Raw genomic sequence first — 19,481 nt, 5'->3', positions numbered from 1 at the left:
TAAACCTCACATACTTATCATCTTGAAGAACCAGAGGACAGAGTTCAAGGAGACCACAGATGCTGAAAAGAGGAATCTCAGAAAGAAGAGAGCCAGAGAAAGAGAAACATAAAATCTAGGTACAAACTCTATAATTTTCAGGACTCCTGTGGCTCAGCAGTTGACCGCCTGCCTTCGGCCCAGGGTGTGATCTTAAGTCCAGGGATCAAACCCCACATCAGGCCCCCTGCATGGAGCCTGCTTCTCTCTCTGTCTCCACCTCTGTCTCTCATGAAAAAATATATAACATTTTTTTAAAACTCTGTAATTTTCTGGCTGACCTCTGAACCACATATGCAAGTAATAAACTGCAAGAAGCCTAGCTAAGGATAAAGAACTGAATTAGGACCACCACCCAAGAGGCAGAGCATAGAATTTGAATCCAATCATGTTAATTACTTGCCTGCTAAACATATGTATCAACACACTTTGAAGGAACTTAACAGAATTCAAAGACTCCACAACTTCACATTCACAATGTCCAAGATACAATTCAAGATTCTTTTACAGACAGAAAAAACAAAACAAAACAAAACAAAACCAGAAAAGGTGACCCATTTTAAGAGAAAAGATAACTAATAGAGACTAAGTACAGATTACTCAGATGTTAAAATTAATAGACAAAGATTTTCAAGTAAGTATTAGGTTTACCCTGAATGATATAGAAAAAAAGATGATCATAAGAAGAGTGCTTTGGTGGCACAGTTGGTAAAGCATCCAACCCTTGGTTTTGGCTCAGGTCATGAGATTAAGCCCTGAGTCAGGCTCTGCCCTCAGCACAGAGTCTGCTTTGGATTTTTTCTCCCTCTCCCTCTGTCCCTCCCAATCATGTTCCTCCCTCTCTCTCTAAAATAAATAAATAAATCTTAAAAATAAAATAAAAAATATGATCATAACAAATAAAAAGAAGTTTTAACAGAGTACTAGAAACTTTAAAAATAACCAATACAAATCCTAGACTAGGGGAACCTGGGTGGCTCAGTTGGTAAAACCACCTCCCCTCAGCTTAGGTTGTGATCTCATGGATTGTGGGATCAAGCCTGTCAGGTTCCTCAATCAGCAGGGAGTCTGGTTGAAATATTCTCTCCCTCTGCCCCACCTGCCACATGTACACACATTCTTTCTCTTTTAAAAATAAATAAATCTTAAAATTAAAAAAAAAAAAAACCTAGACTGAAAAAGACAGAATATGGATGTGCTTAACAGTGAATAAAGATGAATAAATAAAAATTCAGGGATCCCTGGGTGGCGCAGCGGTTTGGCGCCTGCCTTTGGCCCAGAGCGCGATCCTGGAGACCCAGGATCGAGTCCCGCGTCGGGCTCCCTGCATGGAGCCTGCTTCTCCCTCTGCCCGTATCTCTGCCTATCTCTCTCTCTCTCTGTGTGTGACTGTCATGAATAAATAATAAAATCTTTAAAAAAAATAAAATTAAATAAATAAATAAATAAAAATAAAAATAAAAATTCAGTGCACTTGAAAATAGATCAATAAAATTATGGAATTTGGACAGAAAGGAAAAAAAGATTTAGGGGGAAAAAGGGAACAACAACAAAAGAAATAAAGCTTTAGGGCCAGCAGAACTGCACACAAAATGCTAAAAGAATTTCTTTGGGCAGAAGAAAAATGACTAAAGGGAAACTTAGATCTTCAGAAAGAATAAAGAGCACTGGAAATCTCTAGAAATACATTCATTAATTCAACAAATACTTAGTACCTAGGATAAACAATGTCTTTTAGTTAGTAATGTGTTTCATTAACCTTGTAAACAAATCATTTTTATTAATTTATGCTATATTTTCAGGGATGTTTTATCAGTTATATATAATCCAGTTGAAAGTAACTTTACCTCCGCATATAAACTGAATGTTCATGTTTCACAAAATTCATAAACTCAAATCCTAACCTCCAATGTGGTGGTATTAGGAGGTGGGCCTTTGAGAGGTGATTAGGTCATGGGAATGCAGCCCTTATGAATTATAAATAGGATTATTGCCTTTATAAAAGAGACCACAGAGAGCTCCCTTGCCCTTTCTGTCATGTGAGCACATAGCAAGATGGCTGCCTATAAACAAGGAAATGCCCTCATTAGTCATTGAGTAGGCCAGCACCTTGATCTTGGAGCTTCCAGTCTTCAGAATGATAAGAAATAAATGCATGTTGTTTATAAGCGCCTTAGCCTATGGCATTTTTGTTACAGCAGATCAAATGGACTAAAACACCTGTACTAAATTGTATATATGAAATTCATTTATTTATTCATTTTATGAAACCAGAAATATAAAAAAAATGTAACACAGTAGGTACACATCGTTGAATAAATACTTTTACTGACTATAAAACCTAACAAGCCATATTTCTATGGACGTTGTGTTTCCTCTTTGTCCCATGTTCAATACTTCAATATGTCCTGCCATCTCTGTCTCATAAATATATCTTGAATCCATTCACTTCTTTCAATCTTTAATGCCTCTACCCAAGCCATCATCATTTCTTACTTAGATTACTCAACCATCATCTTACCTAGTTTACTGTTTTCCCCCTGTCCATCTATTTATTATTCTCACAACAGAAAAAATTGGATCATGTCACTGTCTTTCATTGCCTCCCCACTGCACTTTGAATAAAAAAATCCCTGGGACGCCTGTGGCTGAGTGAGCATCTGCCTTCAGCTCAAGGCGTGATCCTGGAGACCCAGGATTGAGTCCCGAATCAGGCTCCCTGCATGGACCCTGCTTCTCCCTCTGCCTTTGTCTCTGCCTCTCTCTCCTCTCTCTCTCTCCTCTCTCTCTCTCTCTCTCTCATGAATAAATACTTTAATTAAAAAAATCCCTTGTGGGATCTCTGGGTGGGTCAACGGTTTAGTGCCTGCCTTTGGCCCAGGGCGCGATCCTGGAGTCCCGGGATCGAGTCCCGCGTCGGGTTCCCAGCATGGAGCCAGTTTCTCCCTCTGCCTGTGTCTCTGCCTCTCTCTCTCTATCACAAATAAATAAAAATAAATCTCTAAAAAAAAAATCCCTTGCACTTTGAATAAAAAATAAATTCTTTACTAAGCTTACAAGATGTGTGTGATCAGGCTCCAACTTCTACAACCATATTCAACCCAGTCTAATCTTAACTTCACCCATTATACTTCAGCTATAGAGGCCCTCCTGAACAAGCCGCAATCTTTCATACTTAAAGTTCTTTTTATACACTGTTCCCTCAAATTGCCTTAATCCCCCTACCCTACCCATCCCCCTATGCAGCAGACTGAATCCCTCCATAAATTCTTTTTTTTTTTTTAAGATTTTTAATTTATTCATGAGTGACACAGAGAGAGAGAGAGAGAGAGAGAGAGAGAGAGGCAGAGACACGGCAGAGGGAGAAGCAGGCTCCATTCAGGGAGCCTGACGTGGGACTCCATCCCGGGTCTCCAGGATCACACCCTGGGCTGCAGGCGGCGCTAAACCGCTGCACCACCAGGGCTGCCCTCTCCATAAATTCTTGAAATTGAAATCCTAATCTGCAATGTGATAGCATGCAGGTAGGGACAGATAGGAAGTTGGGCTTTTTGGAAGGTAATTAGATAATGAGAGTAGAGTACTCAAGCAGGGAATTAATGCCCTTATAAAGAAGTTACCAGAAAGCTCTCTTGCCCTGTTTCCACCATGCAAGGATACAATAAGAATATGGCAGGATCCCTGGGTGGCTCAGCGGTTTAGCACCTGCCTTTGGCTGAGGGCGTGATCCTGTGGTCCCGGGATTGAGTCCCACGTCAGGCTCCCTGTATGGAGCCTGCTTCTCCCTCTGCCTATGTCTCTGCCTCTGTGTGTGTGTGTGTGACTATCATAAGTAAATTAAAAAATTAAAAAAAAAAAAAAGAAAGAGAAAAGAATATGACAGACTGAAACCTATAAGGCCCTCACATCAGAACTCAATAATGCTGGCTTCCTCATCGCAGACTTACTGCCCCCAGAACTGTGAGACATAAATTTCTGTTGTTTATAAGCCATTCAATCTATGGAACCTTGTTAAGTGGCCTGAACTAAGAAACGCAGCTATTTACACAGCTGTCTCCCTCCAAATCTTTACATGTTTATTTATCTGTTACCGTTTCAGAGTGCTTATCCTTGACCACCTTCTCAAAACTAGGACTCCTCATTGTTCTCTAATGTTGCATTATTTTCCCTTTATAACCCTTGTCACAACTTCTAATTATGGTGTTTTTCTTTTCCTTCCCTTTCCTTTGCTTTTTATTGTCTGAGACCCCTATAAGACTAAAGCTCCGAGAAAATAGAGACCTCATCTGCCTGGTTTACCAGGATGCCCAATAGTCAATACAACAAGAATACTGAGAATACTTAATAATTTTATTAACCCAAAGCCAAAAATAGGCTCAAATAGTCACACATCTCAAATAGTATTCCATTTTAATGGTTTATTTAACATCTCAGTTTGCCATTCTGGGGAAGGAAGGTTTGAGGAGACTGACATGACAAACATTCACGCAAAATTTTTTTTAAAAATAAGAGAACAGGGAGCTGGGTTGCTCAGTTGGTTAAACATCTGACTTCAAGTCACATCATGATGTCAGAGTAGTGGGATCAAGCCTTGCATTGGGCTTCACACTCCCAGGGAGTCTGCTTGAGATTCTCCCTCCCCCTGCTTGTTCTTTCTTTCTCTCAAATAAAGAAATTAAAAAAAAAAAAAAGATAAGCAGAACATAAAATATTTCCTTTATTGTCTCTGAGAATCTGTTTTGCTCAGAATTAGGACAAAAAAAAATCCATGGGACAACAGGGGGCTCAGCAGTTGAGCGTCTGCCTTCGGCTCAGGTTGTGATCCTAGGGTCTGGGATCAGGTCCCACATCAGGCTCCTTGAGGGGAGCCTGCTTCTCGCTCTGCCTGTGTCTCTGCCTGTGTCTCTCTCTGTCTCTCAATTATAAATAAATAAAATATTTTTTTCAAAATCTTTAAACTTATATGAATCAAAAAAACAAAAATCACTAGCAATCTTCTAAACTAATTCATATCAGAAGAATATCCTAGAAAACAACAACTTGAGAATATTGTAGATAATATTTAACTATTTCAATTAACAAGAGTGCTTGGGTAGCTCAAGTCATCCTGGGATCAAAACCCATGTGGGCTCTTTGCTCAGTGAGAAATCTGTTTCTCCCTCTCCCACTGTCTGCAGCTCTCCTTGCTGTGCTGTCTCTGTCAAATAAATAAAAATTTTTTTATTTCAATTAATAAAACAATTTCTACTTTCATAAAAAAAGACCTAAATGGAATACTAAATTCCACCAGAAAAATGAAAAGGATCTTTTAAACAGATGCAGCATTCTGAAAACTCAATTTCCTATCAAGGAAAGCAGCTAAGTGGTATAAAAATGTTCCCTACTCTCTCTCTCTCTGTGACTATCATAAATAAATAAAAATTTAAAAAAAAAAAAAAAAAGGGAGATCCCTGGGTGGCGCAGCGGTTTGGCGCCTGCCTTTGGCCCAGGGCACGATCCTGGAGACCCGGGATTGAATCCCACATCAGGCTCCCGGTGCGTGGAGCCTGCTTCTCCCTCTGCCTGTGTCTCTGCCTCTCTCTCTCTCTCTCTCTCTCTCTCTCTCTGTGACTATCATAAATAAATAAAAATTTTTAAAAAAAAATGTTCCCTAAAAAAATAGTAAACATCTAAATCCTAGATAAGGAGTACTCTCTGTCCCTAAAAACTAGTTGTAGAGGATGTATTTGTGCTACTATAAATAGAAATTTATTTCCTAATAATCGTTCTATATTTATTTCCTTTATTATCTCTACAGGAGAACCAGATGACAATGACTAGATCATCTTTAAAAAAGAGAGAGAAAGGGCTACTTTTTTGTTTTTATTTTTTAACTCTATTAAAAACAATCTTCAAATTCATCCTTCCTTCCATGGAAATTCTTAAAAATAACATTTTGTGCAGTTTACTTCTAACTATCCCAAGGGAAACTATTTTTACTAGTACCCAGGAACATTTCATCATTCTAGACTCAAACATTGGTAGCATTTGTAGTAAGATAAAATATAATACCATTTATTATCTATCAGATTGGCAAAAAAACTGACAAGACCCAGAGCTGATAAGGGGATTTAAACAAAAACAAATACAAAGAAGAGCATTCATATACCTTGCTGGTAGAAATGTAAATTGGTAAAATTTAGAGATCAATTAGAAATTTGTTTCAGAAGTTTTAAAAATGTGCAGGTTGGGATGATGCCTGGGTGGCTCAGTAGTTGAGTGCCTGTCTTTGGATCAGGTTGTGATCCTGGGATCTTGGGATCAAGTCCCATAGCAGGCTCCAGGTAGAAGGCCTGCTTCTCCTTCTGCCTATGTCTCTTCTTCTCCCTGTCTCTCATAAATAAATAAATGAAATCTTAAAAAAAATTAGAGCAGTAGCAGGCTTTTGCAGCATCTGGCTAGCTCAGTCAATGGAACATGTGACTTTTGACCTTGGATTGGAAATTCAAGCCCCACACTGGGAATAGAGATTACTTAAAAAATAAAATATTTTAAAATATAAAAATAAAAAATAAAATAAAGATGTACAGGTTTTTATTTTTTATTCTTTTTAAAACTTTTATTTATTTATCCATGAGAGACACAGAGAGAAAGGCAGAGACATAGGCAGAGGGAGAAGCAGGCTCCCCTATGGAGAGCCTGATGTTGGGACTCAAGCCCAGGACCCTGGGATCATGACCTGAGCCAAATGCAGACATTTAACCAACTGAACCATCCAGGTGCCCTTACATATTCTTTTCAAGTGCACATGTAGCATTCCCCAGGATAGACCACATGTTAGGCTACAAAACAAGTCTCAAAAAATTTAAAAAGACTGAAATCATGTTAAGAATCTTTTTGACCAGTATGAAACTAGAAATCAAGTACAAGAAAAAAACTGTAAAACCCAAAACATATGGAGGCCAAATGACAGACTACCAAACCGTGGATGGATCAACAAAGAAGTCAAAGAGGACAGGCACCTGGATGGCTCAGTCAGTTAAGTATCCGACTCTTGATTTCAGCTCAGGTCATGACCTCAGGGTCCTGGGATTGAGCCCCACATTAGGCTCTGCACTCATTGAGGGGTCTGCTCAAGATTCTCTCCCTCTCCCTCTGCCCATCCTCCTTGCTCTCTTTCTCAAATAAATAAATCTAAGAAAAAAAAGAAAAACTCAAGAAAGAAATTAAAAAATAAATGGAGACAAATGAAAATGTAAACAAATGGTCCAAAATCTTTGGGATGCAGCAAAAACAGTTCTAAAAGGAAAGTTTATAGGGCAGCCCTGGTGGCACAGCGGTTTGGCGCCGCCTGCAGCCTGGGGTGTGATCCTGGGGTTCCAGGATCAAGTCCCACATCAGGCTCCCTGCATGGAGCCTGCTTCTCCCTCTGCCTGTGTTTCTGCCTCTTTCTGTGTCTATGAATAAATAAATAAAATCTTTAAAAAAATAAAAAAATAAAAGGGAAGTTTATAGTGATAAAGGCCTTCCTCAAGAAAGAGAAAAATATCTCAACTTAACTTACCAAACTAGAAAAAAGAACAAAGCTCAAAACTAGTAGATGGAAGGAAATAATACACACTACAGTGAAAATAAATGAAATAGAGATTAAGAAGCAATAGAAAAGATCAATGAGACCAATCTTTGAGAAGATAAAGTTGATAAAATTTAGACTTTAAAAAAAAAAAAAGATTTTATTTATTTATTCATGAGAGACCCAGAGAGAGAGGCAGAGACACAGGCAGAAGGAGAAGCAGACTCCATGCAGGGAGCCCGATGTGGGACTCAATCCCGGGACTCCAGGATCACATCCTGAGCCGAAGGCAGACAATTGCTGAGCCACCCAGGCTTCCCTAGTCAGACTTGTGACTAAAAAAGATAATAAAATCAGAAATGAAAGAGGAGATGTGCTCGCCTCGGCAGCACATATACTAAAATTAGAAATGAAAGAGGAGGGATCCCTGGGTGGCTCAGTGGTTTAGCGCCTGCCTTCGGCCCGGGGTGTGATCCTGGAGACCCGGGATCCAGTCCTGCATCGGGCTCCCTGCAGGGAGCCTGCTTCTCCCTCTGCCTGTGTCTCTGCCTCTCTCTCTCTCTCTCAGTCTATGTCTCTCATGAATAAATAAATAAATCTTAAAAAAAAAAAAATGAAATGAAAGAAGAGAAATAACTGACACCACAGAAATACACAGAATAATTTTAAAAGATTATAAAAAAGTATGTGCCTGTAAATTGGACAACCTAGTAGAAATGGATAAATTCCTAGCATACAGCCTTCCAAAACTGAATCAGGAAGAAAAAGAAAGGGCAGTGGTTTAGCACCACCTTTGGCCTGGGGGTGTGATCCTGGAGACCAGGGATAGAGTCCCGCATAGGGCTCCCTGCATGGAGCCTGCTTCTCCCTCTGCCTGTGTCTCTGCCTCTCTCTTTCTGTGTCTCTCATGAATGAATAAATAAAATATTTTTAAAGGGGGGGGGGAGAAAAAGAAAATCTGAATAGATTTCTTACTTATTAATGAAATTGAATCAGTAGTAAAAGGTGGCATTTTTCTCCCCATAGGTTAGTTTTTTTAATTCACAACAAAAATGACAATCTTACAAAATAAGCATACTTGATAAAAAGAGCACCAGCCTGGGGTGCCTGGGCGGCTCAGTGGTTGAGCGTCTGCCTTGGCTCAGGGCGAGATCCCAGAGTTCTGAAATCGAGTCCCACGTCGGGCTTCCTGCATGAAGCCTGCTTCTCCCTCTGCCTATGTCTCTTCCTCTCTTTCTCCGTGGCTCTCATGAATAAAGAAAGAAGAGAAGAGGAGAGGAGAGGAGAGGAGAGGAGAGGAGAGGAGAGGAGAAGAGAGAGAAGAGAAGAGAAGAGAAGAGAAGAGAAGAGAAGAGAAGAGAAGAGAAGAGAAGAGAAAAAAAAGAGGAAGAAGGGAGGAAGGAAGGAAGGAGAGAAAAGAAAAGAAAACAAAAAAGAAAAAAAAGAAAAGAACACTAACTTTTATCCTCTTTATTCTGAAAATAATTCTCCTTCAAACTGATGGTTGCTATGGACAAAATGAGTGAAGGGGAGATGTAGAAGCTTCCAATTATGGAATTAATAAGTTATAGGAATAAAAGTCACAGATTAGGGATGCCTGAGTGGCTCCACTGGTTAAGCATCTGCCTTCGGCTCACGTCTTGAACCGGGGGCCCTGGGAGGGAGCTCTGCATTGGGCTTCCTGCTCAGTCAGGAGCCTGCTTCACCCTCTCCTTCTGCTCTTCCCCACCTCCCCCCACTTGTGCTTTCTCTATCTCTCTCTCTCTCTCTCTCTAATAAATAGATCTTTAAAATTTAAAAAAAAAATTTAAGGTACAGCTTTGGGAATATACTCAATTGTAATAGTAGTATATGGTGACAGATGGTAGCTATACTTGTGGTGAGCATAGTATAACACATAAACTTGTTGAATCACTATGCTGTATACCTGAAACTAATGTAACATTGTATGTCAACTATACTCAAATACAAATAAAAAGAGATAATTCTCCTTGAAATAAAAGATCAAAGCCAAATGCAAATAGAAAAGCTCTGCTTTCACTCTGACAATTTAAATATAACACCACAGTCCAAATAGCAAGACTATTCTTTCTTTCTTTGTTGTCATTGCTACTAAAACTACTTTAAAAGCATTTGTCACAAGCTTCATTCCAAGCTCTGGCCTTCTCCACACTATTTTAACATCTAGTGTCTCTCTTTTATGGTCATCTCTGTTTATATGGCTGTCCTTCCTTTTCAATGTCCTTTCAATAGCTGCACTTATCAGGACTCCCATTTTATTTTACCTTCTTTTCTTCTCATAGGCAATACCCCATGATTTTTTTTCTTAAATGTCTTCTTTTCTTCAAAGAGCCAGACACTAGAAGATTAAAATTTCACCAATTCTACCATAGCAAAACATCACATTCAGATGTTTCTCAGCTTTCCTTGTCACTAAAAGTACAGAACGCTTTTACAGCTAACTATAAAACACCGCAAACCCTTTCAATGCAATTACCCAATATTCAACACTTTATGTGCTTCATTCTCAGGTTTTCCCAACACTGTTTTAACCAAACCTTTTTTTTTTCAATTTTTTTTAAGATTTTATTTATTTATTCATAGAGACACACAGAGAGAGACAGAGACAGAGACAGAGACAGAGACAGAGACAGAGACAGAAGCAGGCTCCATGCAGAGAGCCCGACATGGGACTCGATCCAGGGTCTCCAGGATCATGCCCTGGGCTGCAGGCGGCGCCAAACCACTGCGCCACCAGGGCTGCCCTGACCAAACTTTTAAACAATAAAATAAAATGCACAAATATTTACTATAACAATTTATAATTATTTAATTTTACATGTATTACATAAAATGTGTAAGATGAGAGGACAAAAAACACATGTGATTCAACCACACTAACACAACTTATTTTGGTGTGTTAGTGTGGTTGTTTCAACCCATCTGTAATTTTTTTTCTTAGGGTCTCCCTTTATATAGATATATATAAGGCACCAGCCAAACTGAGCCATTTTGTACTTCCCACAGCACTCAGATTCCAGGCCTTGTTGTTCTGTCTTTTCTCCTCTCTACTCAAAATCTTGTATCTGATTAAAAAAAAAAAAAAAAAAAAAAAAAAAAGGAAGCCTCCTTTCATCTATTTTCTTTTGTATTTTGTTTCAGAACTGTAATTACTTTTTTTTTTAAGATTTTATTATTTATTCATGATAGACATAGAGAGAGAGAGAGAGAGAAGAGAGAGGCAGAAACACAGGCAGAAGGAGAAGCAGGCTCCATGCAGGGAGCCCGACGTGGGACTCGATCCCGGGACTCCAGGATTGCGCCCTGGGCCAAAGGCAGGCGCCAAACCACTGAGCCACCCAGGGATCCCCTATGTACGATTTTGATACTTGGCTTTTTTCCCCAACTATACCATAATCATCTTTCCATGTTTCTATATGTCCCAACATCACTTTTCATTATAATCATTCATTCCATTGTTGCTAAAAATTATGGTTGTCTCCAATATTTAGCTACTATAAATAATGCTGCAACAAACATCGTCATTGGGCAGCCCAGGTGGCTCAGAGGTTGACCATCTGCCTTTGGCCCAGGTCATGATCCTGAAGTCCTGGGATCAAGTCCCACATCGGGCTCCCTGCATGGAGCCTGCTTCTCCCTCTCCCTGTGTCTCTACCTCTCTCTGTGTGTCCCTCATGAATAAATAAATAAATAAAATCTTTTTTTTTTTTAATTTTTTAATGGGATGCCTGGGTGGCTCAGCAGTTGAGCATCTGCCTTCAGCTCAGGGTGTGATCGTGGGGTCTGGGACTGAGTCCCCCATTGGGCTCCCTTCATGGAGCCTGCTTCTCCTTCAGAGAATCTGCTTCTCCCTCTGCTTATGCTTCTTCCTCTCTTTCTTTCTCTGTCTCTCATGAATAAATAAATAAAATCTTTTTTAAGAATTATAAAAAATAGGGCAGCCCCAGTGGCGCAGCGGTTTAGTGCCACCTGCAGCCCAGGGCGTGATCCTGGAGACTCTGGATCGAGTCCCACGTTGGGCTCTCTGCATGGAGCCTGCTTCTCCCTCTGCCTGTGTCTCTGCCTCTCTCTCTCTGTGTCTCTATGAATAAATACATAAAATCTTAAAAAAAATAAAAATAAAAATTATAAAAATAAACATCATATAGCAAGTTTTGCATATTTTTATTATATTCTTAGGTTAGACTCATAGTCTTCCCTAAAGTATCATGAAAAGGGTGGTACTTGAATTAAAGGATACAAGATTTTGAGTAGAGAGGAGAAAAGACAGAACACACAAGGCCCTGAATCTGAGTGCTGTGGGAAAATACAAAATGACTCAGTTTGGCTGGTGCCTTATATATATCTCTATAAAGGAAGACACTAAGAATAAAAATTGGAAATGGGTTGAAACAAAATAATTAAAGTATTTTATTACATACAAAACAAACCAGGGGACACCTGGCTGGCTCAGTTGGTGAAGCACATGACTCTTGGTCTTAGGCAAGCCCCACATTGAGTGTAGAGAGTACTTAAAAGTAAAATCTTTGAGGGGCACCTGGGTGGCTCAGTCAGTTAAGCACACAACTCTTGATCTCAACTCAGGTCTTTATCTCAGAGCATGAGTTCAAGCCTCACAAAAATAAATAAATAAATAAACTCTTTTGGGGGGGGAAAAAAAGAGACACAGGCCGAGGGAGAAGCAGAAGGGGAAGCAGGCTCCATGCAGGGAGCCCGATGTGGGACTCAATCCCAGGTCTTGGATCATGCCCTGGGCCCAAGGCAGGTGCCAAACCACTGAGCAACCCCGGGATCCCCCTTTCTTTTCTGAATAAGGCACAGGTTAATATAACTGATACATATTTCACAAAATTAGTAAAATCTTAAATCACTCTGAATGTGTAAATGGTACTTGTAAAATTTTTTATCTGAAGACCTTCCTTATGTTATAAAATTATAAACCATTCTCTAATCAGAACTTTTGTTAACCTACAATCTTTTTCAGAATCTCCACCTAATAAGTGAGTCAATTCAAGAGAATGAGAAGATAAGCCACAGACTGGGAAAAAATATCTGTAAGCAAAATATCTGATAAAGGACTTTTCTCCAAAATATAGAGAAAACTCTTAAAACTCAACACTAAGAACACTAAGAAAATAGACAACCCAATAATTTTTAAATGGGCAAAAGATCTGAAGAGACACGTCACCAAAGATGATATGCAGAAGAGGCAAATAAGCATATAAAAAATGTTCAGGGATCCCTGGGTGGCGCAGTGGTTTGGCGCCTGTCTTTGGCCCAGGGCGCGATCCTGGAGACCCGGGATCGAATCCCACATCGGGCTCCCGGTGCATGGAGCCTGCTTCTCCCTCCGCCTGTGTCTCTGCCTCTCTCTCTCTCTCTCTCTCTGTGACTATCATAAAAAAATAAAAATAAGAAATATATATATATATATAAAATCTTTTAAAAAAATGTTCAGCATCATATTTCATTAGGGAACTGCAAATTAGAACAATGAGATAACACATCGATTAGAATGGCCAAAATCCAAACACTGACAACATCAAATACTGACATGAATATGAAGCAACAAGAACTCTCACTCACTGATGGTGGGAATGCAAAACGATACAGCCACTTTAGCAGTTTCTCACAAAACTAAATGTACTCTTCTTATACAATCCAGCAACCATGCTCCTTGGTACTTACTCAAAGGAATTAAAAACATGTCCACACAAAACCTGCACATGGATATGCAGAGTAGCTTGATTTATAATTGCTAAAATTTGGAAGCAGCCAAGATGTCATTCAGTGGGTCAATGGATTAATAAACTATAGCACATACAGACAATGAAATATTATTCACAGCTGAAAAGAAATGAGCTATCAAGCCATGAAGAAACATACAAAGACCTTAAATACATATTACTAAGTCAAAGACACCAATCTGAGAAGGCTACATATGGCGTAATGTCAACTATAGGACAGTCTAGGAACAGCAGAACTATGGAAGCAAAGAAACAATAGTAGTTGCCAGGGGTTAAGAAGAGAGAGAGACGAACAAGCAGAATGTAGTGAAACTATCCTGTATTTTGTATGGACTTTGGATGATTAGGATGTGCCAAATTAGGTTCAGCAGCTGTAACAAAAACCTGCTCTGGAGACAAACCATGAGAGACTCCTAACTCTGGGAAATGAACAAAGGGTTGTGGAAGGGAAGGTGGGCAGGGTTTGGGATGACTGGGTGACGGGCACTGAGGGGGGCACTTGATGGGATGAGCACTGGGTGTTATATGTTGGCAAACTGAACTGCAATTAAAAACAAAAAAACAAAACAAAAGAAAAAAGTCTTGCTCTGGTGCAAGACGCTGATAATGGAGAAGGCTGTGCTTGTGGGAGTAGAGTATATATGGGAACTCTTCCCCTTCAATCTTGCTATGAAACTAAAACTGCTCTTAAAAAAGTCTATTTCTTTTTTTTTTAATTAAAGATTTTATTTATTTATTCATGACAGAGAGAGAGAGAGGCAGAGACACAGGCAGAGGGAGAAGCAGGCTCCATGCAAAGAGCCTGATGTGGGACTCGATCCCAGGACTAGGACTCCTGGATCACACCCTGAGCCAAAGGCAGATGCTCAACTGCTGAACCACCCAGGCTTCCCAAGTAGTTGATGAATAGTAGCTTTTTGAAGTAGTTGATGATATCTCAAAAGCACTTATTAGTCCTATATGCAATAAAACAGTGGTTCGTTAATGTTTTTCCATTTCCATTTTTTCCAAAAATGCTTTTTTAAAAGTATGATCATAGAATTAGAAACATCAAAATAAGCATGCCAGAAGCCTGTCCAAGTTAGGCATCAAAGTCCTGATTGAGATTACATTACAAGGGTATATTCGTTTGTTAAAACTCAAACTGTACACTTAAGATATGTGCGTTTTATTCTTTTTTTTTTTTTTTTGTGCGTTTTATTCTATATAAATTTTACTTCAATTTTTTAAAGTTACAAAACAAAAGATAAAAATCTGATTTTAAAAATAAAAAGCATCAAAGAAAAAGAACACTTGAACTGCAATCATGTGTGTAAAAAAGAGGGAGGTAAGCAGGTAATTAAAATGCATAATTACTTCTCTCTGTACAGAATATCTAAAGAAGGATATGCAATAAATGGCTCTGCAAAGGGAAACTGTGTAGCTAGAAGGCAAGAATAGGGCAGTTTTCATCACCTAACTTTGGTATCTTTTTAATTTTCAAGGCTTCGTTTTCCGTTCAGAACATTTAAAAATGTACAAATATAGTCATGACCATTTTTTTTTCATGACCACTTTTAAAATAAAAATCAATCAACCAAAAAATCCTATTTCTATTGAGTTACCTCCGTTTGAGTGATTAAAGTCTCAACTGATGATTATAGACTCAACACTCAGAAGTGTGGTCCTCAAACCAAACTTCATTAGCATTAGCTGGAACTTGTTAAAAACGCTCTTTAGAGTGGTTGTAACAACTGTATAGATATAGATACATACATACATGTCAAAAGTTGTTGACTTATATACCTAAAATACATGAATTTTTTTTTAAGATTTTATTTATTTATTTATTCATGAGAGACACACACAGAGAGAGAGAGAGAGAGAGAGAGAGAGGCAGAGACACAGGCAGAGGGAGAAGCAGGCTCCATGCAGGGAGCCTGACCTGGGACTCGATCCCGGGTCTCCAGGATCAGGCCCCGGGCTGAAGGTGGTGCTTAAACCCCTAAGCCACGGGGGCTGCCCCCGTGAATTTTTTTTTTTAATTTTATTTATTCATTCACGAGAGACACTGAAAGAGAGGCAGAGACATAGGGAGAGGGAGGAGAAGCAGGCCCATGCAAGTCGCCCAATGTGGGACTCAATACTGGGAATCCAGGATCACACCCTGAGCCAAAAGCAATCGCTCAACTGCTGAGCCATCCAGGCATCCCAAATATGTGAATTTTATCATATGTAAATCATAGCTAAAAAGGATAATTTTTTTAAAGAAAGAAATGTAGAACCTCAGGCCGCACCTCAGACTTACTGAATCACCATCTATATTTGTAACAAATCTCCAATAGATTCAAATGCACATTTAAATTTGAGATGCACACTGTTTTGGAGTACTTGTAAACATTAATATAGTATGACATTGTAGGCAACAGTCATTCAAACATTTTTTTAAATATTTTATTTATTCATGAGAGATAGAGATAGAGAGAAAGAGAGAGAGAGAGAGGCAAAGACACAGGCAGAGGGAGAAGCAGACTCCATGCAGGGAGCCCGATGTGGGACTCGATCCCGGACCTCCAGGATCACGCCCTGGGCCAAAGGCAGATGCTAAACCACTGAGCCACCCAGGGATCCCCCCCAAACATTTTTTTTAAGAGAGAGGGAACATGAGGTGGGAAGGGGGGTTGGTTGCAGAGGGATAGGGGGAGAGAATTTAAGCAGGCTCCACCCCCAATGCCACGCTAGATCTCACAACCCTGAGATCATGACCTGAGCCAAAATCAAGAGCTGGACACTTAAATGACTGAGCCACCCAGGTACCCTAAAGGTTTTTTTCTAGAGGTCTTTCAAATTGACTATAAACTCCATAAGAGCAAAGACTATGTTCATTTTGTGCATTACTAGCACATAACAGGTACTCAACAAATATCTGCCAAATGACAGAAAAAATTCACATTTCTTTGTGCTTACGAAATTTTCTCTTTTTACTAGAACCTCTTTCTATTCTGAGTTGGGTTGTTTTTTTAAGATTTTATTTATTTATTTGACAGACAGAGAGCACAAGGAGGAGGAGCTGCAGGCAGAGGGAAAGGGAGAAGCAGACTCCCTGCTGAGCAGAGAGCCCAATGAGGGGCTCCATCCCAGGATCCTGGGATCATGACCTAAGCAGATGGCAGATGCTTAACCAACTGAGCGACCAAAGTACCCCTCTATTCTGGTTTAATATCCACCTGTCTTGGGACACCTGGGTGGCTCAGTGGTTGGGTGCCTGCCTTCGGCTCAGGTAGTGATCCTGGGATCCGGGTTCAAGTTCCACATCAGGCTCCCTGCATGGAGCCTACTTTTCCCTCTGCCTGTGTCTCTGCCTGTCTCTCTCTCTCTCTCTCTCCCAGTCTGTGTTTATCATGAATAAATAAATAAGTCTTTAAAAAAAAAATCTACCTGTGTTAGCCAACAGGTAGAGATGAGAGCTTATAGAGAAAAGATTCATAACGTATCATTTTGTTATGGCTATAATGGAAAAGGAAGGAAAACGGTATCAGCCCTAGCCGATAAAGCAAAGTAGACACATGTACACATTTTTCATTTGTTTTCTTATTGTAAGAAATGTTATCTTAATCTTAAAAACACTGTTTTAAGGGGTGCCTGGATGGCTCAGTCAGTTGGGCAGGTCATGATCTCAGGTGGTGAGATCAGAGCTTGAAGTCAGGCCCTGTGCTGGATGTGGGGCCTGCTTCCAAATCTCTCCCTCTGCCCCTCCCCCACCACCCTGGCTCATGGTCTCTCTAAAAAAAAAAAAGAAAGAAAAAGAAAACACCTTTTTAAGAGTTGACATCTCATTTTATTTTTTATTTTTTTTTTAAGATTTTATTTATTTATTCATAGAGACACAGAGAGAGAATGAGAGGCAGAGACACAGGCAGAAGGAGAAGCAGGCTCCATGCAGAGAGCCCGATGTGGGACTCGATCCAGGGTCTCCAGGATTACGCCCTGGGCTGCAGGCAGTGCCAAACCGCTGCACCACCGGCGCTGCCCAACATCTCATTTTAATGAAGCAAACAAATCTTACAAAATAATTAACACCCAGGAAATTCTGAAATTCTAAAATACATTTGGAGTAACTTGACTGGGTATTACAGTCAATAAGCAAATCAACTTACTAGTTCTTTCTGTTTCAAGTTTTAAAATAGGGCAGCCCGGGTGGCTCAGCGGTTTAGCACCGCCTTCAGCCCAGAGTGTGGTCCTGGAGACCCGGAATCGAGTCCCATGTCAGGCTCCCTGCATGGAATGGAGCCTGCTTCTCCCTCTGCCTGTGTCTCTCAGGAATAGATATATAAAATCTTTAAAAAAGAAAAGTTTAAAAAAAAAAAAAGAAAAGTTTTAAAATAAAGGAGTGGTGTTAGCAAAGAAACAAAGATTAGCAATGCAACCACAAAGAGAAAGGAAAAAACAGGATAGGATAAAATGCAAGTTTAAAAGTTGAAAAGCAACAAGATAAATTTAGCTCAATCAGCTCACCTCAGAACACTAAATCCTAAACTAATATAAGGGATGACAAGAAGCTACCTGATTTACACTTCAGAACCCTCAACAAGCTCTGCAGTTGGCAGTACCAGATACTTCTAGAAATGAAATGTGAGTAGAACTGTTTAAATGCTTAGTTAAGAAGCAGATCCCCAGATGCTCTCCCTTCTCTATATATCTGGGTGACTGTCTTGCTCTATCCCAGCAGAAGAGCTGAGATTTACTATTAGGAAAAAATTTAAAAGAGAATAATTGGCCTATGGGAATACTTAGCATTTGAGAACAGGCACATCAAACTGCAGAGAGGAAATTGTGTAAAAGTTTACACAATGGGGCAGCCCCAGTGGCTCAGCGGTTTTAAGTGCCACCTTCAGCCCGGGATATGATCCTGGAGACCCAGGATCGAGTCCCACGTCAGGCTCCCTATATGGAGCATGCTTCTCCCTCTGCCTGTGTCTCTGCCCCTCTCTCTCTCATGAATAAATAAATAAAATCTTTAAAAATAAAAAAAAGTTTACACAATGAATTCTGCAATCTCAAATCTTCCTCTACCCTGCTCCCCAAATTCTGGCAACGAAATTTATACCTCCCAGGCAGGAAATGGAAAGATCCTTATCTGGGAAATCTGACAAACCAAAGGTAAAAACAAACAAACAAACAAACAAACAAAAACTCAAGGGAAGTTATCAAACCCAATCCCAGTAGGATCACCCATTTTTAACCAATGGTGAAGCCAACAGTCCAAAATTTCACAATGACTACAAGATTTTTTTTTTAATTTATTTTTTTTTATGATAGTCACAGAGAGAGAGAGAGGCAGAGACACAGACAGAGGGAGAAGCAGGCTCCATGCACCGGGAGCCTGACGTGGGATTCGATCCCAGGTCTCCAGGATCGCGCCCTGGGCCAAAGGCAGGCGCCAAACCGCTGCGCCACCCAGGGATCCCCCAATGACTACAAGATTAAGAGAAAGCTAAAGAACGCCTCTAAAAGGGAAGAATAAAACTAAAAGATGGCAGGAAGCTAATAAAAGAAAAAAAAAGTCTTATTCAAGGAAACAAAAACATTTTTTAAAATCAGTAATATCTTTAAAGACATAGAGAAAATATTCTAACCATAAAAACAAAAACCAAATGTTATGGAAAGGAATATTCAGAGACAAAAAAGGCTGTTGAAATATTTTTAGTGACAGCAAAAATGAAAAGGAGATAGAAGAAAAAGTGAAGAAACTAACAGAACAGCAAAAAAGAATAAGAACAAAAACCAGGGATGATTGGATGGCTCAGTTGGTTGGTTAAGTATCTGCCTTTAGCTCAGGTCATGATCCTGGCATCCTGGGACTGAGGCCCAGAATGCTGGGCTCCCTGCTCAGCAGGGACCCTGCTTTTCCCTCTCCTTCTTACCCTTACTCTGTTCCTGTTCTCTCGAGTGTGCGTGCTTCTCTCTCTCAAATAAAATCTTAAAAAACAAAAACCAAAGAAATGAAAACGGGGCTTCCAGAAAGAGAAGAGAAACAGTGGAGAATGGAAGGACTTAAGTTCATAAGCTACCAGTTTAGAAGAGCATACTGAAAGTATAGATAATGCATACAAAAAGACCCACTAAAGGGATCCCTGGGTGGC

General features: G+C 39.8%; 1 protein-coding gene across 3 annotated transcripts in view; it reads right to left on the bottom strand.

Annotated features, from left to right (window-relative positions):
- Nucleotides 1-19,481, bottom strand: part of SBF2 (SET binding factor 2) — a 466,812-nt gene that overhangs the window by 401,140 nt on the left and 46,191 nt on the right. The gene's annotated exons all lie outside the window — the stretch shown is intronic.

The sequence above is a fragment of the Vulpes vulpes genome, chromosome 11, assembly GCF_048418805.1.
Source record: "Vulpes vulpes isolate BD-2025 chromosome 11, VulVul3, whole genome shotgun sequence".
In the NCBI taxonomy this organism is placed as follows: Eukaryota; Metazoa; Chordata; class Mammalia; order Carnivora; family Canidae; genus Vulpes; species Vulpes vulpes.
This window is presented reverse-complemented; position numbering and strand designations above follow the sequence as displayed.